Source organism: Dermacentor albipictus, chromosome 8 (genome assembly GCF_038994185.2).
Source record: "Dermacentor albipictus isolate Rhodes 1998 colony chromosome 8, USDA_Dalb.pri_finalv2, whole genome shotgun sequence".
NCBI classification, from domain to species: domain Eukaryota; kingdom Metazoa; phylum Arthropoda; class Arachnida; order Ixodida; family Ixodidae; genus Dermacentor; species Dermacentor albipictus.
In genome coordinates, this window is record NC_091828.1 from 86,656,647 (window position 1) to 86,680,190 (window position 23,544).

At 49.6% G+C, this 23,544-nt stretch overlaps 1 protein-coding gene and 1 long non-coding RNA gene across 3 annotated transcripts in view; both read left to right on the plus strand.

Annotated features, from left to right (window-relative positions):
• LOC139048476 (serine/arginine repetitive matrix protein 4-like) overlaps positions 1 to 23,544 on the plus strand; it is a 199,734-nt gene that overhangs the window by 39,357 nt on the left and 136,833 nt on the right. The window lies entirely within an intron of this gene.
• LOC139048477 (uncharacterized) lies at positions 12,890 to 14,528 on the plus strand. The gene is made up of 2 exons (XR_011507727.1): positions 12,890 to 13,025; positions 14,403 to 14,528. It is a non-coding gene; the product is annotated as an uncharacterized lncRNA (long non-coding RNA).

Below are 23,544 nucleotides of genomic sequence, written 5' to 3' on the forward strand. Positions count from 1 at the left end.
TGCGACAGAACCCATGTCGTGATGACTGGCGGCGGTAATGCGCTAGCATTTAATCAGTGTAGCGACACAACGTAGCCCCACAGTGGGAACGGGGTGCGTATGAGGTGTGCACTGCAGCGGGACTCCTCTTTCGCGTTTCGATAAGAACTCGTGGCGCCATCTAGGGCTGCTGCCGTGAAGTCCACGTGTGGCCTCCGAGACGAGAAGCTTGGCACGCCCGGTTCCTGCGAACGCTGAGAATTGATCCCTCGCTTGCCGCAACACTAAGTGGGACATACTCAGTGATCCAAGTTCGTTGAATACGTTCATTGAAGAGCGGCACATATACCGAGTGAATTTGTGGCGCAGCCTGCTATTGCATTGGACTTGAGCATCCCTTGTGAGGGGGGCTCGATTCGGTACGTCATGGCAGAAATTTAAGAGACCTTTTTTCTTTCGTCGTTGTAGAACGACGCGTTCCCAGTGCGACATACACCTAGTTACTCAAGTTCGCATCAAGGAGGTTCTTCAGAGACCAACGCAGAAAGAGTGGCACGTACTCAACCCGCCGCGGTTGTTCAGTGGCTATGGTGTTAGGCTGCTGAGCACGAGGTCGCGGGATTGAATCCCGGCCACGGCGGCCACATTTCGATGGGGACGAAATGCGAAAACACCCGTGTACTTAGATTTAGGTGCACGTTAAAGAACCCCAGGTGGTCGAAGTTCCCAGAGTCCTCCACTACGGCGTGCCTCGTAATCAGAAAGTGGTTTTGGCACGTAAAACCCCATAATTTAGTTTTTTTTGAGGGACGTACTCAGTACTCCAAATCGGCTTCGAACAGCGGCCCCTACCGGGTCCCGCGTCCAAAGTGACCTACGTCGGTGTGATATGGTTCGTTGAAGAGCGGCCCGTATATATATGTACACATTGCCACACACTCGGTGACCCAAGTTGGTCGCATGGTTGGTTTTGAACCGTGTTACCTCAACACTGCCGCCCGATGCGCTGCCCATTCCACCACTGACTACACGCGACCCAAGTAGGCGGAAAAACGGTTACATACATACATACATACATACATACATACATACATACATACATACATACATACATACATACATACATACATACATACATACATACATACATACATACATACATACATACATACATACATACATTGTAAATATTGTAAGAAACTTCGCCGTACGCAGCGGCACGCAAAGTGTTGAATCTTTTTGTACAAGATGCGAGGCTCCCCTTTTCTATCTATCTATCTATCTATCTATCTATCTATCTATCTATCTATCTATCTATCTATCTATCTATCTATCTATCTATCTATCTATCTATCTATCTATCTATCTATCTATCTATCTATCTCTGTCCGTCCGTCTGTCTGTCTGTCTGTCTGTCTGTCTGTCTGTCTGTCTGTCTGGCCATGTGTCTGTCTCTGTGAGCAGCGGTTCGCCCGCCCGATGACCGGCCGTGGCGTTGGCACGTGGCTCTCCTCCGTATATCTCCGCACGGCCTCTCAGGAACGCCGCGTTCCGAGGTGGCTTTGCCGGCGGCGCACGTGTGGCTGACCCCGGCGTGTGCGCACGCACACACACTGGGTTACAGAATCGTTACACCCCGCGCGACCTCCTCGCTGCTTTCCTGGGTTACCCTTTCCCGTGGCATGCGGACGAGGAGCCCGGCCTGCCGCACAGTACATGCTTGGTCGCTGCTCCCCCTTTCCCGCGTCCTGCCCGCCTTGTGTACGGCGCGGTCCCCGCAACATTATCGGCAGCGCGAATGGAAAGCTCCGCCGATTGAACTTGGCCTCAACTTCAATGAAACTGGAGGGTGAGAGAAGGAAAAGGGGAAAGAGAGAAAGAGAGACATGCAGAGAGATAGCTGAAAATATAGAGGCAGCGAGATAGAGATTGAGAGAAGGAAGACACACTCGTAACGTCACACGTTAGTCACATCTGTCGCGATAGTAAACGTCGCACGATAGCCAATAGTCGCACCAAACTGTCATATCTAGCGTCCCCGCTTCCCCTCCCTTGCGGTTCATTCAGCTCCCCTTCCAATTCCGTCCGGTTCTTGGCCAATCACGCATCCGCGTTTGAGCCATGTATAGAGGCAAACCGACCAGCCAACCTACCAACCAACCAATTAATTCTCTTTGTAGCCGGGCGAGGCAGGTGTCGCCCAGCTCGTTTATTACGAAACTGCCTCCACCTTGCTATATATACATCGCTAGATAACAATTTAACGTTAGATGGGAGTCGGCGCTTCTTTTCGTGCGCAATCGTTCCTGGCCCCGTCACATTCGCTGTCCCTCTGGAAAGAAGAGGAGTCGTAGTGACTCCTTTTGCGGGAGGGAGTAATATCCCTGACAAACCCGAGTCCTTTCGAAGTAAACTCCTTTCTTTTAAAACACTGAAGGACTCCTTAGCAGAAGGAGTTGCGACACTGGCACGTTGCACGGCGTGGTCTCCGTTTTTATGTTTTCGGCAAGCAACGCAACAAGGCATATGGTGCTGTTTAATTAAACTGCATTTGACATAACGTTAAAAGAAGATGGTGTCTCTGGTCGAATTGCGTCCCTGCTATGCGTAATATTGTTTTTGCAAGCACTAAATTATTAACAAGTAGCCGTGACGTTTCACTAGGTTTCTTTGCGGTTCAAGAGGCATGTACGGGCCTCTCGTGGGCCCTTTAGGCCCACGAGAGAGTTCTGATACCTCCCCATTCGCAAGGGACCTTCAGCGAAAAAGGAGACACTCCTTTGTCGCGTCTCAGCCGGTACCTGGTCTTTTCTATAAGTGTTCTGTACTTCAGAGGCCTATTGAAGCGTGCGTGTTTCTGGGCTATAACTACATCTTGAATATTTAACGACGCTCATTCAATGTGGTTTTGCGTTTCTTTGTTAACTATCTTTGCATTACTGACTGTTCACGGAACGATAAACTGACACCAGGGAACGTGCAACGCCAACGTTTTCTAGCACAGCTTTCCTAGCCAGCCTTTCCCCGAACTTTGCGGACAGTGCTGTCTCGCCGATCATATCGCACACGGAAATTAAAAATAATGACGTGTGCGACAACGGGATATAACCTCGGACTTCCAAACGTAACAGCCCGTTGCCCTGCATAGCTAGACCAAAATCGCACGCGTAGTTCTCACGTGCCAACGCCAACCGGCATTTTTTGACACGACTGGCGCGTGCGATCACACCTCGTCGCACGCGGCTGAGAGCACGTGCAGGAGAGCACGTGCAAGAGAAAGTAGCTGTGTACGCGCCAATTACCAATAGGCCACAGACGCAGGAATGAAGCGGCCGAGCCAGCCGGACCGTCCGTCTTCCGCCTCGCCCTAATTCTCCCCTCTGTGTCGACGCCTCGCATTGTGCATTCGCGTGAACTACTGTTTGCGATTCGGCATAGCTTGTCAATGGCGTGTATACACGCCATTGTATTTGTACTATATTTAATAATTTATATTTATATTTATATAAATTTATAAATATAAATATATAATAAATAAATATTTATAATATTTGTACTATAGTACAAATAGGTAAACTTCGCATATGCCATCTAAGTTGTGACCTGCGCGGTGGATTAGCATGTGATTGCACTATGCAAAGGATGGTGATAAGCACAATTGTACGCATTGCTTTTTTTTTCGTTTTATAGCGTCTAACTGATCGCTTCGCGAATGTTTCACGCCGCATAGATTTGTACAAGTGCTTCGGGTCCGTATATACAGGGTGATTCAGCGAACACTTTCAAATTGTGTACTTTTTTTATGATTGCCCGTGGTAGATAGCAGAATTCTGGTTCGTGAGCTGATTTACTCGAAGGGGCGGACATTACTTGCAAAAAAAAAACAACTGAAATGCATAATCGACTAATTAACGAAAAAAACACTAATTAAGATTTTTACCCAACTTCCTTATGGGACATATTGAAATATTCAAATTCTTGCGGGTGAGACTGCAAGGCATATCCACTTGAAAAGAATTCGGTGGATTACAGCGCTTACGAGATATGCGCCGCCAAACTTGCGGTAAAAATGCATTGTCGTTTCACGTACTTTCTTAATAACGTGTAGTTTTATGCATTGAAGCCCAAACGTAATGCATGGAACTGCAATGGATTCGTTTCACATACTTTCTTAACAAAATGTCGTTTTATGCATTGAAGCCTAAACGTAAGTGGCACTCCAGTGCATTCGTTTCACAGACTTTCTTAACAAAATGTCGTTTTGTGCATTGAAGCCCAAACGTAACTGGAACTCCAATGCATTTCTCTGCAAAGTTCGGGAATTAATATCTCGAAACTGTTGTCATCCTGACAATTCGTTCCAAGTGGATCCGCCTTGCGAACTGCCCGACTAGAATTTGTAAATTGCAATAAGTGCCATAAGATGATTGGCTAACAACATACATAGTGAATATTTGTTAATTCGTCGGCTAAGAATTTCTATAATTTGTGCAAGTACTGTCTGCCTCTTCGAGTAGACCAGCTGATGGACTAGAGTTGTGCCATCAGCCACAAGAAACTTAAAGAAAAAAAATTGAAAGCGTGAGCTGTAACACGCAGTATTTCTCATTACAAGTATACTTGTGCCTCGCAATGTGTCGTTTAATAGTTGTTTTCTTGTTGTTGTTGTGGTACCCCCATTAAGCGCCGGAGTGAAGAGAGCTGCATACTCTGCCCAAGGGTCGCAAAATATATCGAGACCTAGCTGCCGGCGGAGTATTTTTTTACTCCATTCGTGTGCAAGAATTTCGCACGTACTCCACTTGAAGGGTCAGTTCACTCGACCTATTGTTAATGCAAGAACTCTCTAAGACGGAGTTAAACATGGGACAGTACTTCAAGAAAAGGAGTTACCGGCACTCGTGTTTACTTTAGTGTGCGAACCTTTATTTATTCGGAATCTCGGATAACTCGCTTGCGCTCAAACGTCTCGATTACTCTGTGCAGTCAAACATGCGACTATTTCAAAAAGTGGCGACACTGCCTTTGTTCTTGGGAATATATCAACCTTGGAAAACGACCAATGTCGGTGTAGACACCACTGGTGGAACGTCTCGATCGTTGTTGAATCCTGTTAAGCATCATATGGCACAGCCGAATGAGTCCCTATTTTCTTGAATGAGCTTACTTCTGAAGTGACCTTAAAGCGAAGCGCTACGTAAGACTAACACTGATATATATTTTTAAACTCTATTCTCGTGAAATTCATGGTAATATCTGAATTAGGGGCAAAAATTAAGGAACACATCCAGTCCTGGCATTTCGAGCTGAAATCGCAGCGCCCCTACGTCAGTGTGACGTCACACATGCGAACGCACTTCTTTCGTATATGGGCCGATGTGGCGCAAGAAGTGTTATTGAAGCGCCTAACATTCAAGCTACTGCTCCTTTTAGAATACATTGCAGTCCCTCTTTTACCGATAAAAAAATATAACTGTAGGGCCGAAACTGAGGCCGTCGAAAATCCCTGACGTCACGATTTGCTGATGCGCAAACCTCGAGATGCTGTCGTCACCCGTCTTTCGGGTCAGCGTCCTTTTTTTTGTTGTTTTTTTCATTTGGAAGTTTTAGCGTGTCCGGTATTCCGGTACACGAAACGGCGTTTGCCCAATACCGGGCTACCGGACGCTTGTAGCGACATCTTGTGACGCTTCGTCTAACCACAATGCCTTATAAGACGTGCATTCGTGTTCCATGCATACAGAGCTTCATAGAGTAGTTGATAGAGGAAGCCAAGGAGGTTATATACTAAAAGTTCTGCAGTGGAGGTGGCTCACCGAAAGTGAAGCTGGTCGCCACCATCTTGCTCGGGGAAGAGAAGCCCGCGCCGCCGTGGTTAGTAGTCATATGTAGCAGGGCACGAAGAGTGCTGCCGCGCTGCTCTTATAATGATATTATTAATGATTGTAATATGCTCATTTAGAGCATTGCAGCACCTCCGTAGGCCACGCTGAAATAGTGCGTTGCCTTCGGCTGTACAGTGCTCACGGAATGAAACGCGACAGCGAGTACTTGATAGAACCCAGCATATGTGCAGAGAACTCGAGAGTACCATGTCATGTCGCTATGAGTCTGGTCACTAAAGGTGACTCTGACTCTGCTCTAAGTGTACACACCAAAATTACGTCGATGTGACACGAACTGCAGCCGGTACAAACGAAAGTCTGGGCATTAGTTAGCCCTAAATTGACGCGTTTCATTCCGTGAGCACTGTACATGTCGTCTTAAGGAGACGCCGGGAACAACGTTTCACCTGTGAGTACACGTTTCTCTTTGTTTGCTTACGCGGTCGCCTGTATGTAACGATGTGCGTTTTCTTCAGTTGGAAACCACCGGGAAGATGCAGGCGCATGACGTATTACATTGCATGCGTCTCGATGTTAAATTTACGCCTTGAATACTCGTTGGCGCGTCGCTGCCTGTGGTTGGGCTGGGATTTCAGCGCGAGCGTGAGCGCGCTCGAGTTCTGTTCAACTACGCGTGCGGTTTGATTGCGCGTGACGCAGTATGTCTACTTAGTACTCAAGCACAAGGGTGCTCATGTACCGAACATTAGGGACTAGTGGATACTAGTAAGCAGCTGTGGACGTGCTTTAAATTGCGCCTTTCTCAATGCGGAAACATTCTTTGGAGAGTATACCGCAGCTCCGTCACGGGAGCTGGGGTGGCAGATGTCGGAGTGCATGCGTCTACACTGTAAGATAGTTTACACCCTTAAAAGTGAAAAAGGGTGTAAATGTGTCTATAAATCACACCCTTAGGGTGTTACCTATATAATGGACACCCTAAGAGTGTGAGTTGACACGTTTACACCCATTTTCACCTTTCAGGGTGTAATTTATTTTACAGTGTACTGATATGCGTGTCGATCACTCTTGTCAGGGCCCGCTGCATGCGATATCGCTGACGTAGGATACGCTGACTGCGCCACCCCTTCTACGCCCACGTGTATACGCCGACCCAAAAGAGATAAATGATTCAGCGAGCAAATCCAACAAATGCATTGCCCACCATGGCGCTTATTTTGACTTTTCTTTCTTTTGCAGTTCCTAAGCAGAGTGTAGCTGACACTGCGCTCGCGTCTACGGCGTCACACATGTTATATTTGTGGCTTCGCAAGGCTGCGCGGAAAGAACGGGTGGCAGAACGAAGCATGTGTTCGGAGGCGACTCCGACATGCAAGCGCACAACGGTGTGCACACACTAGCAGTGAAACAAGCACACACCGAACAATACACACGCGCACCTTCCCACCCTCGTACATACGCGCACAGTTGCACAACCACACACACGGGCAGGCACAAACAAACGCACACAAACGCACACCGAACAATACACACGCACACCTTCCCACCCTCGTACATACGCGCACAGTTGCACAACCACACACACGGGCCGGCACAAACACACGCACACAAACGCACACTTGTGCGCACACATGCACACACACACACGCACGCGTTCACGCATGCGAGGGCACACAACCGCACACCTGTAGGCACCGACGCAGTACCCGCACGCACGTTCAGACACACCGAGAAAACACAAGCGGGCCCACGAACGCGCCCGTATGCGCATGCGCGTGCACGCTGCAACGTAAAGCCCAGATCGAGCGTACACAATATGTACAACAGTGTAGAACTCGAAAGCGCCGCGCAAGGGACGCACATGTCGCCGCTTTGTCGTCCGTCACGCGACTGTGACCCTGCGGTTGTCGTCCCGGTCGCGGGGCCGTGGTGTGCGCGCGTGCCCCCCTTCGCTCTCCCGCAGAGGCACAAATCACGCGACCCGTGAAACGAGAGAGAGAGAGAGAGAGAGAGAAAGGAAAAGAGCGAGAGAGAGGTCGTTTGGAGAGGGCCCAATGTTGTCTGCCTCGAGGTGATAACAGCGCCTCTCTCCCTCCCTAACCCGAGCAGCGTGTACCGGCGAGGTGGAATGGCGCCAGGGGGAGCCACCGTCTCGCGCACGCGCAGACACACAACGCATGCTGAGCGCGTCGCATGAATGCATAGCAGCTCGTGCATTACGGGGGACCGGCTCCAACGCAGCGTGTGGCGTCGGTGGTGGGACGCCACCCCCCCCCCCCCCCCTCGAGCAGGCGCGCGCCACGTATGCACTGGAAATGAGCTGCGCAGCTGCCGCATCGCCTCTCCTTTTGCGCCCGCCCCGAAATATCCAACAACGCCGCGGTTTGCACGCTGCGACGATCGCTGAAGAAAGCGTATGTGGACACCTATTAACGGAGACGCTTCCTCGGCGAACACTCGAGGAATTCGCCGACGGTGGCTGCTTCTGCTGCTGTCTTGTCGAACGGCGCAGACGCAGGAAACTGAAGATGTGGAGATACAGCGCACATCTTGCAACCTATGTGAAGCGATATTGGTTTCTTGAAGTAGTTCATAAATTTTTCATGAATTTGCCTATATCGTTCCTGTGTTCTTGGCGTTAAGAAAACTGGAACGCGCGCGCGTGCTTGCGCACGCACGAGCTCTCGCGCTCCCGTGCTACGCAGTGTGACACGCGCAGCTATCATCCCAAAGAGCTCGTTGCCGTTGGCAACGATGGAAGTATATGTGCGATTGTGTCCTAATGTTCAAACAATGTAGGGCTGTTGTGCTGGGGAATCGAATTGCGATCAAACCCGGCGCGTAATTTAATTAAGCGCAAGATATTTTGTAAGACAGCGGTAGCCGGGGCCAGGAAAGTCCGCGAGAGGGCTCCCAAAGAAAGCTTCTCTCTAAAAAGAAAAGCACCGCCCGAGCACTCCGTACAGATGCTTAACCAGCGAAGCTGAAACGTGCGGCCCCGGTGTTTAAATCACTGGGTTAATCCCGACGGTTCATTAAACAACGGCTTGGTAGGCTGCCGGATCCTCGGTACGCAGTTCCTGCTTGCGCTCGGCTGCACGAGCCTGTTCTTGTGCCCGTGGTGCAGCATCGGCACGGCGTACACGAGCTCGTTCCCGGTCCCGCTCTCGGCGTTGCTGATCGAAAGCTGCCTGCTCATCAGGAGTACGCATGACGCGTCGCCTACCCATTTCGGAGCCGGGGAGAAAACTGCTGCGCGCGCGCGCGCTCGGCAGCGACGGAGAGCAACGACGTCACTACTGACGCAGCCAATCGCGTGCCTCTCTTTTAACGCGACAGCGTTAAAGAGCTCGTGTCGCAGAAAAGCTGGTGTCGACGGTGTGGGCGGCGTTGCCGTGAGCGATAAATCCCAGCAGGCACTTCACGAATAAAATACAACTTGCAAGATGGGCTGGGTGGGAATCGAACCAGGGTCTCCGGAGTGTGAGACGGAGACGCTACCACTCAGCCACGAGTTCGATGCTTTTTCTTTCGCGCATGCGCATGGGGTTGCGCCGGAGGAGTTTTCGGCGTACAGCTGACAGACGGAGGCCGGGTGAATCGCATTGCCATATATAGCTCCGCCGTAAAAAGAATTACGTGTCCGAAGTGCGGTGCTCTAAACCATTTGCATACTCCTCTCGCGCGAATGCCACGCAAGTAAGTAGCTCCCTGAGACGATTGGCGCAGGCGCCGGTTCTCGTGCGTAGCAGGTGATCTGGCAGCACGAGTGCGCACCAGTTTCCATCATGGCTGCACGTGCTCTCGCGCGAGGGTCTTTGTGGCGCCTAAATTAAGTGATGTGGCTTGGATCGCGTTTCTCTGCCGCCTATATAGACTGAAGGTTGCGGGGTACGTGTCCGTCGCCTAACCCCACCGCGCGTACTGTTTTCGAGATGCGCTCTTTCCTCGTGACAGTTAACCAGGGGAGGCATTCTGCAAGAGTCCGCCTAACAAGTCCATTTCGTGCTGATTGCTGATTGGCTGTGGCGCCTCGCGGCTGCGGACGCGCAGCCCAGCCCCGCCAATCAGAACCACACCGGGCGAAATGGACATGTCCACTAGGTGGACTCTTGCAGAATGCCTCCCATGAGCTTCGATTGAGCCTATTCCCACAGCGCGGGTGATCTGAATGATTTTTTTTTTATTGGCGCAGTGCCTTTTGTGAATGGGCTAGTTAGTAGACAACTCTACTTAAGTGATCACACTTTAAAGAGAGGCTAAAAGGAAACGCAAAATCAGCTTAAGTATGATAATGGCATGACGTGAATGCGATTTATTCATTAGTTTCGCGGTTGCATGTTGACGACCGATACAGAGAATTCAGGTCATTGCATTTATAGTTTCTCGAAGCTTGAAAATCGGGTAGCGTGTTGCAATCAAAGGCATTAGATTCGGAGGTTACCTAAGATTTTCGTCGACATTTTGGGCAAACGTAGTGGGCCCTGCAGTTGTACTGCGTCTACTGCAAGCATCCTCGGTATTACAAGGGCACTGAAGAGAAGCGCTAGATCAGGTTATGGACTGATGAACTATTGCTTTATCACTCTACTGTAGTGAACTGTGTGGGAATCGCGGAGGAAAGAAACAAAATGGGAGAGGCCTTGCCGTCACGTTTTTGAAGCCGGAAATGCAGCCGCGTTGGTGTGCCATATATATACCCTTTGCGCCTCCCATCAGCTCGCCCGGGCAGATAGGCTCGAGCTTTGAGCTTGCATTGCCACGAGCTGCCGGAAGTGTACCACACTTGTCTCGTCTGCACGCAATCTACCCAGACAGTTATACGTCCCGAACATGTCCCTGGTGTAGCAACCACACGGCGACACTCGCGCACATAACAAGCGAATGCACCGACCGTCCGGGCGACGCAATTTCGCCACGAGTCACAACACACACACTCACTACGTGGTCTTGGGAGGCGAGACTCTCCGAACTGGACCTGGGAAGCCAACTGGCGACCCTCGACCAGGCCCGGCGAGCCGCGATCGCCAGTGGAGCCCTGTCAGAGGGAACCACCCAGGAATAAAACGCGCAACGGTTTCTCCAATAATAAAGTTTCTCCTCCTCCTCCTGCCGGAAGTGTGTGCTATACTCAATAGTGTCAGAACAAAGCTTACGAAACTTCTGTAGCAGTTCTAGTGAAGCAGACGCGCTCCTGTGCTTCTGCGTGGCAGGCTGAAGGCGACGACCAAAAACGGCGCCGCGATTACTTGAGTGCGTCTGCTGCTGACTGACACCCGCACTCACATACCCAAAACACATATTTCGAGCTTACACACGGCGCTCCGAAGTCAGCTTGTCTCGCGAACAGAATATGCTGCGAGAAAGATACGGGCCGAAAAAAAAACTTATCTCGCGTTTCAGAGGCCTAGAGCAGCAGCGATAGCTTCAGGAGCGCGGTTGCTATGGCGACGTTGACGTTTGGGGGTATAGCGTTCCCAGTGTTGCTTTGCGAGAAACAGCACGTGACTTCCGCCACACTTTTTCCAACACGTCGGTGCTGGCCGGGGCCTCTCCTACGCTTTCTTCCCTCCATGGTGGTAATCGGTTGATTACAAGATAATAAAATTAAGGGCACACTTCTACACTTCCATTCCAAAAAGATAGAGAGACGCTAATGAGCTATACACATTGTCCGTGGGCGATTAGATGTTTTGGGCGTATATTTTGTAAACTGGACAAAAAACAAATGTCTGGACGCGGTAAGTTCAGCATGAATTCAACATTGCGACGGTTACGATTTTTCTGTTGTTACTCGCAAAGTCCGCAGAAATGCGTCCAAAGTGATTCGTAAGTTGCTTTATGGAGCAACTATTACGCTTCACTTATGCACAAAAAATATTGCGGCGATTCAGCTTTAGTACAGGTTGACGTAACAGTGATTCAATGCATAGTTATCAGTACGCAATAATAATCATAAAGATACGAATGCAAGAACGAAATTTTGCTGCGAAATTTTGGACCGTGTGATAAGCCTATAGTTTCAGGGCGTGTAGATATAAAGCACCTTTCGTGCAGGTATTGTTTGAAATGCGACTGTATTTATCACGAAAAGCGTGCAAAAGTAGACGTTCCGGATACTGAAATTTAAGATAACGCTGCCATCGCCGGTCGCCGGAAGTGACATTACGGGAAGTGACGCAATACCCAGAACGCGCGGCTTCTCGGCGTAGCCTCCGTGATCGGGGGCGGGGGCAACGGCCGCGATCCTCTGAAAAAAATCTCGCACACTGGAATGCACGCGTCATCCGCTAGGGGATATTTAAAGGCTGCTAATAAGAAAATGACACAATTATCTGCTTTGCAGCTTAGCCAAGATTGATTCACTACTAATTTATAACCGATTTAGCCAAAGTGAAGTTTTCCTGAAGTTCGTCTTTCAAGAAGAGCTTAACGTGCCGGTCGAACGTTTCCCTAAAACAGCGCAAACGAGTAGTGGCACTAGAAGGCACACGAAGAAACGACTATACGAGCGCTTACTAAAATAACTGACGGTTTATTGACGAAGCACTAATTTTGTAACCACAAGCGTATGTCTAAATCACGCACTACGTCAAATCCCAGCATGCCCCCCCCCCCGCCCCCCACCTGCGTACTCAATGTGTCTTCTTCGGAAGTGATGTTCATCTACTTGGTAGCCTACTGTTCAGGAAGCTTATATTACGCATCTGTCACCATTCTGCTTTAAAAAAAAAACGCGCTTCTATAATCTATCGGGACAAAGTGTATGTGGCATCACTGAGGTCGCATAAAACAACGATTCCGAGCGTATGATGCATTCCGCTTTTACCATAGAGAAAGAAAAAGACTAAGAGCGGACACTCCGAGAAATCTGGCCTCAGGAACTACGTCACGGCTACGTAACGAACTATTGCTCTCATCAAACGCCAGGGGACGCAGGCGCAAAAAAAATAAAATGTTGTAATGAATTCTGCTCAATGGCTTCACAAAATAATAATTATACACCCAAATTTGGCGTGTTTCTGATACATAAAAGCAGAATTTATCGAAGACACCTTCCGTGCTTTTTGTTCTTCATTCGTACTGCCATCAACACCAATCACCATTCGTCCATCGAGAAGAAATCAACAACACCAGCGGCGTGCCAGCGGGAACGTCTCGTGAACGTCGGCTGCGGCGGTGTTCTTGTGTGTGAGAAAGGTGAGTCACGTTTTTAAGCGAAGCTTGGAGTAATTGACTTGTGAGCGCGACGAGGTTCGCTAAAAAAAGTAGTTTGCGGCTCTATATGAGGCGGCTAGACGCGAACAATGCGAAAAGCATGCCCCCTCAAGAAAAGCGTAGCAAGAGCGCTGTACTAGCTGTACTTCCTTGCTATCCTCACCGAGAACGGCATAATCTTTGTTGGTTGCGTTCCGTGAAAATAATCAAACTACGCGAAGCTGCCATTGCACCGGTTCACGGCTGTGCACTGCACTGCGACTCGCAGCTTGTCAGACGCCATCGAGACGCTGTGTCTCGGTTTGCGAGGGTAAATCGTTCTTGCCCAGCGCTGTTTGCGATAACCGCGGTATCGGCGTTCCATTGAAATAGTTCATGTTGGCGGATTTAAAATGATCTGCTGGACAACGCTTAAGGTCAATATCATGAATTGCACATTTCAGGAAAATTGCGGTTTCGAGAAAATTGAATTCTCAAACCGCGTTTAAATGATCGCGTCACGGTTGACGGTCTTTTCGTTGGCCCGTTCTAGAGGCTGACGAACGCTGGAAAGAACATAAAAGACGCCACGCTGATTCAGACCGAAAACGGCGTTCCGGGGACGCGCGCTACCTAAATAAAGAAAGCAGGACGCTGTAGCCAAGTTTTGCTTGCTCGTTTCCCTTATAGAGTAAGGGCTCCTGAATATTTTAACGATATTGCTTGCAAAAAATGGCATGTGACATAAACAGCGAGCATAGCTTATTGCGTTTGGTACTTTGCGAGGTGTGTATCTACGGCTCCGCACGGACGGACGCTGGTGAATGCGTCCGTGCGGATTGTTTATACAGAAAAGTAACGGTGGGGAAAAGCCACCAATGACTACTGCATGTACTTATTGCGGCGGCCGTGTTGGGAAGTACTGCGCATTCTAGTAATTTTCGGTTCCTTATCAGTTTTTCGTGGCGAAGACATTGCACAACGTATTGTCGCGTAGGCGTGGCGAGGTGCGCATTTGAACAAAGGCCTCGTATTTGGACGTTTCGAATGTATCTTCATCATGCTTATGTGAACTGCTATTTTGCCTACCAATGTACTCCTTATACTGAGTACGTACAGGGGTGTCGAAAACTTCCCAGGCCGCGATGCCCTCCATGGGATTAAATAGGATGGCGGCCTGGGAACTTTTGAGCACCCCTATACGGGGTATTAACATTTATCCTTGTAAGTCCGGGTTATATGGGTCAGAGGTCAGGATGTGTCAGTGGTTTTATATTGTGCATCGGTTCGCTATTCATTCAAAGCGGTTTCCTGGTACAGTTATGACGTGTACATATGTTTTTGGTAATTAATGAAGCGTGCATTTATTGATATTTTCAGACCGTGCTGATGCCATGCCGTCCGGCGGTCCAAGCTACGGCAGCTGCTGCTGTGTGTCGTGGTGCTTTGACAACGGCAGAACCCAGAAGAAGCCTATCTTGACTTGGAATAAAAACATTGCGGAAACTCTGTCTCTTTGATACATATGAGCGCTTGTACCAAAACACAGAAGACAAGCGCGATGGATAAAGCCGTAGTGAATTATGATCACCTCTATCTCCATCTGTTACAACTTAATCGAAATAAAAATTAGGTCACTACCTCAATTCACACCAAATATTGAACTAGACAAAAGAATGAATCGCTAAATCAAAGCGACAAATAAAAGCGTTGCCATTTGGGTGACGAAGAGTGGTCTGAAATTACAAGCTTCCACGACAGCCCAACGTCAGTTACGAGGGGTAATCCAAATTTCGCGCCAGCGAAACCGAAACAGGAAGTGCAGGCCAGTTGCTCTCATCAACCGCCAGGCGCGCTAGGTTCGATTGGGCCGCTGGGGGTGTATGGGAGTGGCCACTCTTAACTTTTTTTTCTTTCTCTATGCTTTTACATTGTAATAACAAACAGAGCCACTGAATAACTTTTGGCTAAGCCCTCTGGTTAGCAAGTTGCAATAGCCTATAGATACATAGAACCCTGCAGCTGGCACCAGCATTGCTGTACGGTTGGAACGTTCCACAAGTTAATTTTATCATGCGAAGTACAACGAAAGCTACACACGTGCGGTAGACATATTTGGGCGCATACCTTCTATTTAAACGCATCAAGTACAACTGTCCATAGTATACCACGCGCCTAAGCGATTCTTTATTTCGTTGGCTAACTTGGCTGTCAAGAATTCATGACCGGAAGTTTTCTGCGGTCATGAACACTCCACTGCCACAGAGCGAATACAAAGAGTATACGCTGTGAGTGGCGCGCATACGTTGAAAACATATTGCTGTTTCAACTCGGAACAGCACAGATAGTTTTTTTTTTTCCTCGCTCTTTCAGTCTCACGTAGGCATCGTCGCCTGTTCGAGTTCCTACAGCCGTGCACGTATTGTCGCCCTCGTGTCATGACCTCGGCCATTGAAAGGACAAGGCGGGGGAGAAGGGGGGGGGGGGGGGGTCGGCAGCTCGGGCTTTTCAGCCTCGCAAACTTTCACCGAGGTTTGTTTCCTTTCCCTCGTCTTTCTTTGTTGATCCACGTCATCTGTCAACGGGTGACGTCGCGCGGACTGTTGCCACTTTTGAACGCAGCTGCCGGCCGCTGCCGCGTAGACACTTGTGACCCCAACTGTCGCATGTGCTGGCGTCAGCTCTCCCTCGAGTCCTGGCCCCCACCTCCGCCGTTTCATCTCGGAAGCGCCCCGCTAAATGCATCTGCATGCCTTCTTACGAGTCGTTCGTGTCCCAAGGAGTCGCCAAGGAGTCCTGCAGCGCTGTCGAAGCTGCAGGACTTCTTTAGCCAATCGGAAGGCCGAATGCCCCTCCTCGAGATGTATTTCTCCGCGCCGCGTCGTCTGCTCGCTGCCACAGCAACTTACGGTGTACGACGCACATGCGCAGAGCTCCTAGCATGTCACGAATCGCTGCAGCGTATCACGTACCAAGCACAAGTAAAACTCTCTAATCAAGCCAATAATCTGACGGTTTTTTCCCGGAACTATATTCTGTAGCTCAACGGTATTACCTGTGTAAGCCTCTTACCTTCGGTGGCAGTGCTGCAAACGACTTGTGTCATTGGGTGTAGGCGTAGGCACAACGGAGGATGGGACAATTTCTAGCCTGCTACAAGGTGTTATTATATCAGACGTATCGCAGCCGTGGCTCTACATGTTGAGTGACCTATTGGCCTCGAGCTCCACCACTGGAAAAGCTGGCGCCACCGTCGCCGTGACGTGCTATTAGGGATCACGTGGATATAGCGGCCGCGTCGGCTGCTTCGGGAGCGCCGAAGCGAGCTGAAAACGAGTTTAAATTCCCTCGTACGCTACGGTCCTCATTTAGCGGCGAGATTTTCCCGCTTCGAGTGTCTCCTTTACAACGCTTGAAAGCACTACAATAGGTAGTGGCTGCCTTTGAAGGCGCGCGACACGGTAGGCTACTGCTCGGTGCCGCAGTGCCGGACGTACGCAACGGAGCTCGGTGTCAGCCTTATTCACACGTAGCCGCAGGACAAGAAGCAGCGTGAAGCTTGGCTCCCGAAACATAAAACCGGCAAACAGTCATCGGCTACAACTCGGGTATGGAGCAAGTACAGACGCGAGGAAGATTTCTGCTGCGGCGCCGGGTCTGCGATGTTCGGTAAACGCGCACTGAGACACTCGCCCGAGTCCGCTGCCCGACTAATGTCACGACGGTTTGGTCTATGAACTTGTCGATGCTATAGATATTGGCAAGTTCACTGTAGTGGAAAAGGAGTGGTAAGAAGCACATTAAAAAAAAGCATGGCATATGGTCATGTTTGTGTTATGAATTATTACACTGGATTACACAAAAGAAGCAGCGCGAAATCGCACGCTGAGAACAACGATAAACATACAGTGCGACGCAACTCGAGAAATAATATTGAAACGTCCAATAATTTAGAAGAAAAGAAATATTGAATCGTCGCGACGGCACATCACAGGCTTCGAAGTCTCTGCAATGAAATTATTTTTTAAGAGCTCTGATAGCGCCCACGCAACATTGGTTGCTTGTATGCTGTCAAATGCTCATATTCTGCGGCCTAAGTTCATGGCACGGTGCGGAAACGCGCACGCGGCGAAAGCGAAACAGTGCGCGGACAAGCATGCAGTCGCGCAGTCAGTCGCTGCGAAGCTGTGCGATCGCTGCATTGAGACTTCATTCTATTACGCTCCATTTAGTTATACAAACACTATAAGAGCATATTCCACATAGTTTGGTCTCAGCGTTTCAAGAAGCCGGTTCGGGAGACTCCATCGCGGCGACCGCGCGCAGTGGCGTTCACTGTACGTATCCGGTAAAGAGAAAGCGCTTGTAAACGATTCTGTGCTTTCACTTTGCCCAAGATTATTATTTAGACAGTAAAACACTTCTCTCATTTCGAAAGTACTTACAGAAATGTCCGGGAGGGCTCGCACGTGGTGTTTTCAATGAGCGCTGACAGCAAAACATATATGAGGAGCGCACCGCGTGATCCCTCATACTACACCAGCGAGGCGCTTCCGATAGATGGCGACTCCGTAACTCCTCGCCGCCAAAAAGAATACTGGGGTTGTCGAACACATGTTTTCGAAACTGCAGGAAATCTAGTTCAAGTTTCTCGCGCGTATAATGACGACACATATAGCATGTCTGAGGGTCGGCAAGCACTCGTAGTATACATTAACGTGACACTCGAGTTGTATCGGAATGCTGGACCCGGCGTCATCCATATTATCGTGACATCATGACACAGAGCAAACTTTGATGACGTATATAGCGCAGCGAGAGTGCTAGGTAAGGCAGTGTTGCTCACAAAAAAAAAAAGAAACAATCGACAGGACTCAACTCGCGATTACTGTCGACGGCTATGCGTTTAACATTGAAGCAGTGTAGCGTCACAAGGTACAGCCACCGTCGTAACCCGTTATGTGTGAGGCAGCATACTGCAGCGGAGCTCCCACGTCGCGCTGCCGTAGGAACACCCTGCGCCATCTATCGGTGCCTCCGCGAAGCGGCGTTTGGCCCCCGAGATGTGCGGCGCGCCGGTGCGTGGCGAAGCGCGTCATGCGGCAACCAGGCTCCTCTGTCAGGCTTACTTTTTAGAGCGCAGCTCTTTGGCGTCCGTTCCTGGGTTTCGCGTCGGCGTTGTCGTCGGCCTCGTAACCAGCTCCGCCCCCCTTCGCTGGAGTGGGAGACGAAGGACGCGAGCCGCGAATGGCGGAGACCAATGAGAGCGGCCCCTTCAGTGACTTGCGCGCGCGATGCTGGTGTCATGCGGACCCTCCTTACGGCTCGATGCGCACTCGTGTCTGGTCTCAGCCGATCCGCTCGTTTCGTACTATCGTCTGCTCGCGCCACAGCTCTCGCCCGCGCCTGTTTGGTTCTGTTGGGTCGGTCTCGTTCGCGCTTGTTTTGGTTGTTATTTCGACAACAAACGGTTACAAATATCCCTCGAGGCCAGCGCACCTTCCACAACTTAATGCGGTGAGTGTAAGACTCGTATCTCCGCGAATCCCATTCATGCAAGTGCGACGACTGATGCACGGCGGAGGCCAATATGGCATTAAGGGCCCAGTTGTGAACGTCTTTGTGAACGTCTTTGAGAATCAAGCATTGGTGTACCAAGTCGAACATATATCAGTCTATTTCTCAGACCACAAAGCTTCCTTCATGACTGTCAAGAACTGTTAGTGGAGTCTTTGCTAAAGGAATACGTGTGAAAAATAAAAAAAAAATCTGTGATAGCGCATACATGTGTTGCTCGATTTCTTTGCCTCAATCTATCGAAAAGGTGAAACAGCTTATTTGCTGCGCTCAAATTTCGCATTAGGAAGTAACGTAATCGTCGGTAATTTTTTTTTTTTCGGGACACTGCGAGCCATGTAGTGGTGCAGCCGAGCAGTCCGCGCGTTGAGAATTGTTCCTTCGCTTGCCGTACACCCAGCAGCGCGTACTCGGTGACCCAAGTTGGCGAGGTGTTCGTCGAAGAGCGCCGCATACCGGGTGCATCTGTGGGCGCAGCCCTGCCGAATCGTCGGGTTCCTGTTCTTGAAGGAAGCCTTGTTACGTGTCGGGCTGCGAGTCCAGCCAGCATCCGCGAAGTTTAAGGGGTCTGTTTCGTCGTTGTAGAGCCGCACATTCCCAGTGTGGCGCGCACCTAGTTGCCAAGTTGGTGCCGAATACGTTCATTGAAGAGCGGCACACACCTGCTAGTGACCCTAGTTGGCATCAAAGAGATTCGTTGAATACCAACACAGTTCATCGGAGACTAGTACAGACCGAGTAGCATATGCCTAGTGCTCGAACTCGGCGTCGAAGAGTTTCATCGAACAGCGGTACCTACCCAATATCGCATCTACAGTCACCCATGTCGCCGTCAAAGAGGTTCGTTGAAGAGTGGCACATTTTCAGAGTGGCACTTAGTATGTGGCACACAGTACCACATACTAAGTGACCCAGGTTCTTTCGGTTGGCTTCAAACCCTGTTCAGCACAGCAGCCCGATGCGCTGCACGTTCGACCTTGAACTACCCGTGACCCAGGCTAGCGGAAAGATGGTTATGAGTGACAGTCTAATAAGTGGCAGTCAACCTGCGAAAAGATTGTAAAGTACCCAAAGAATGCTAATCTCGTTAAAAAGAAAAGAATACCACCGCCGGTTAATTTCGCCGCTGGAAATTACAAATCCTCATTTTAATGTACACATCACAACAGATTGTTTAAGTTCCTTATAGGCGAGTTTAGACATATCAAGTTATCTAATCTATCGATCGATCTTTTAGGATGAGCCTGATTGTAATTAACTTGACACGACCGTAGTTATGTCGTAAGCTTTCCCGTAAGCACTGTGATGCTGTTATCTTTTACTCTTAGGCTAAGTCAATGGATAAATCGATCAACCTAAGTCAATAGATAAATCCATCAATCAGTTGATCAGTTAATGGACCAATCTTTGAAGCAGTTGACGGAACAAAAATTGTGTCTAATACGAGAGGAAAAACCTTGACGCAGCTTAGCTGTTACCCCTCCCTACACGGAACCCTTGATGACCTGCAAGAAAGGTGGGAACGTTCACGCATGGTTCAAGCTGGACTCTGCAGCCAGCACAAGCAGCGGCACATGCTGCGATAAACGTACCGCTGTTATACAGCCCAGTAACATACGCGCAGTTACAAAAAAAAATGGCAAAGTATGCAAATCCAAGTGTAATTCTTGCAGAGGAGAATGAACTGCGTGAACTAGCGTGATCTCACAGCTGTCTCGCACGATCTTGTAACTTGATGTCGTCCCGTCTTTCTCTTTCCCAGTTCTTTGTGTAGCTGTGCACTGCTAATCATGGATGAGCTCCGACTCACCTCGATTCGCCACTCCCGAGAACTAGCACATTCGCTGAAAGAGAGAACACGAACGCCCACTTAAGAGACGTGGCACAGCAAAGATTTCAAAAAAAGAAAGGTTTGTTTCTAATGTAATGGGCGTACTGAACAGTTCCGAGAGTAATGTCTGTTCGTATCCGAGACTGCAGGTGACGCAGAGAAGGAACAGCTGGTTGCCCGAACGGCTCACACTCGTGCTAAGCACTGGCGATCCGGCTCGCCCACTTGTTGCACAGCAGGCATGGAAGACATGATCTGGCTGGCCTTGTTCTTGTGCTCATCTTCTTCATTACACTAATTACTGTCAGCAGAAATAGCCATCTCAATTTACAAGGCCTACCTACGGCAATACATCAACGTCATTTACTTCCTTCCAGTTCCTCTCCATCTCCAAGCAAAACACCCCGCGATAACTGTTCACGCTCTTCGTCCCTCGACCCCCCCCCCCCCCCCCCCCCCATGAAATCAGAATTCCCGCGCATACATTCGTCGCTGGTGTCCCGCGTACTCTTGGCATCCGGCACCACCTATACCTGCCCGCTGTGCCCCCGCCTCCACGACAAGTCTGTAGCGCATGGCCGACAAGGCCTCACTGCAACTTCCCCTCCGTGCATACTTGCGCGTGTTTGCGTGTGTATGTATGTGCATGTCTGCTCGTTTAGCTTTGCTCGTGTACGTTCGTTCGTTTGTGTGGGCACGTGTGTGAACGCGTACGCGTACGAACGAGTCGCCCTTGCCCGTTTCATTCGTGGCCCCGTAGGAGAGGTTCACGCTCGGAATCGTCGCAGTGCAGTGGAGTGTCTCAGTGTTGCGAATTCGCACTCGAGCGGATGGGTGGCGCGGAGTGGAGGGATCGCATTGATCGGGCCGCTTCCTCCGCTCTCGGAGAGAACCCGCTGGAAGGAAGGAAGCGAGCAGAGCACGAGGAAGAATAAGAATAAGACGAGACCGGCAAAGGGGTGGCCCGCTGCTGTCTCCGATATCACGAGGTCTGCTGCTCTCTGTGCAGCTTCTCCTCCTCCCTTCTCGGAGGGCCACCCGTTCAGGGTGGTCGACCAGCGACCGCGCCGAAGTAGGCACCTCGACCCCCCCCCCTCCCCTCCCTCCTCCCCTTCCCCGTCTCTTCTCCCTCGAGCACCCTTCTCACCATCACTATAACGTAGCCCCCCCGCTGTGGAATGCCGGGCGTCCCGGCTGTGTATATATACAGTATAGAGCTACCTCCCGGTGTAATACCCCCTCCACACTCTCTCCCCCTCACCTCATCCCCTTCCTCTGAAACCGCGGGGCTTCTCCGTGTCCCTGCAGGCGCTGCTGGAGCAAATCGGACAGCCACTGTAGTTCTGCGACGTCGGCGAAATATGCCAGTTCGCGCTTGTTGAATGGGCGAAGCTGGAGAGCGAGGAGGACAAGACGGAAAGGGGTAGACGCACGCATAGTTGAGTTTTGAACGCATTTTATTGAAAACAAATATGGAAAAAGCCCGCCCACATCTTATATGCACTCGTAATCACGCTGGCGAATCGCAGTGGTGACGCTGCACCCCGCAGATAAGCATCACATAGCATGCGTAGACCCTATATAGCGTGCCCACAAACGATCAAGAACACAAGCACACACACACACAAAAATATTTATCCTTGGCACGTCACTTTTACCGCAAATGTCTATGAAGGAAGCTTAACCCTTTGAACGGGGGCTGAAACCCAGGGCTATCTGTTTATGCTCGCGATAGCTTTCTTCGTAGGCGCCTGTAGTGAAACTGAGGCGCACGTCAGTCGTCGCGAAGGAGTCGCTCACGCCCTTCAATGAGTGCCTTCTCCGGGCTTTCAAAGTAATCGGCGGCGATATCAAAAGTACTGCCGACTTGAAATTCATAAATTATTTTTTCGTTCGGGACCCACTTTCCGGTAGCTCAGCATATCGCTACGCTTTCTCCAGGAGCCTTTCGGGAACTGCCCTGGCTCTCCTTCAAAGCTGGCGTTATCTACCGTCGCAATGACTAACTGGGCGTGAAATACCCTACACAGCCGCACAAAGCATCACCTAACACTCCAAGAATATTCTTGCACTAACAATACATTCAGCTTCTCGTTCTTCCCGCGAGCAGTTCGCGATTGGAATGCTTTAGCCCAGACATTGGTCGATCAGCCTACTGTTGACAAATTTGTTGAAATAGTTGGCGCAACAGTATTGTCAATCACTATCTAAATGATATGTTATCATTGTCTTTATCATTGTATTGTCAAATGTTTTTGGAAATGTGTGATGTGAAATGATGTATGATGCTATCAATTGTATAACCATATGCTTATCCTTCTTTTGTCTCTTGCAAAATATCATATGACATTGAAACAAGCTCTTTGTGCGTTATGTTTTTGCCATATTATTGCTCTTAACATAGGTCCATGAAACTCTACTCTTGCCAAGTGCCCTTTTGTATTCTTATGTATATGCCTGTACTACTATGTCTACAGACCCTTCTAACCCACTCCTGTAAAAATCCCTGATGGGATTGACAGTATCACAAAATAAAATAATAAAATAAAATAAAAAATAAAAATCACGGGTCGGCAAAGCGTTACCAAGGCTTCGTTTTTGATAGGATCTAGAGGGCTTCGCATACTACCCTCCCACGTGGATGTCCTATTTGCCATAAGCTACTGCGGACACCTATACGAGGTAACAAACAAGACAACTAAAAAACGACACTGTTTGCGCCGATGCCGGATTCAGTGCCAAATGCTGCAACGCCGTCGATGATGTCACCCGCCAGAGCGCAGTTCGTCGCCCGTGCATCGACGGGCGGCTCGTCATCGATTGGGCATCTTCCAGCGGTGTGCGTAGGCCTCAAGCAAGGATGCGTCTCGGACGGCAAAGCATGGCGTGGCACATTCGCGACGAACACGTAAGGTCCGTGGCATCTATCGCCCGTATCCGATAACGAAGAAACGAAATTATAAAAGAAAACGTTTTATTTATTACAAACCTCTTCAGACCCAACCCCAACAAGGTGTAGCTGCACGAAGCGTTTTTTTTTTTAACGCGTTCGTGTTGGCAAGTAGTGTCTCATGAACCAGAAAAAGAAAAATAGAGAGAAGAAAGAAACTTTTT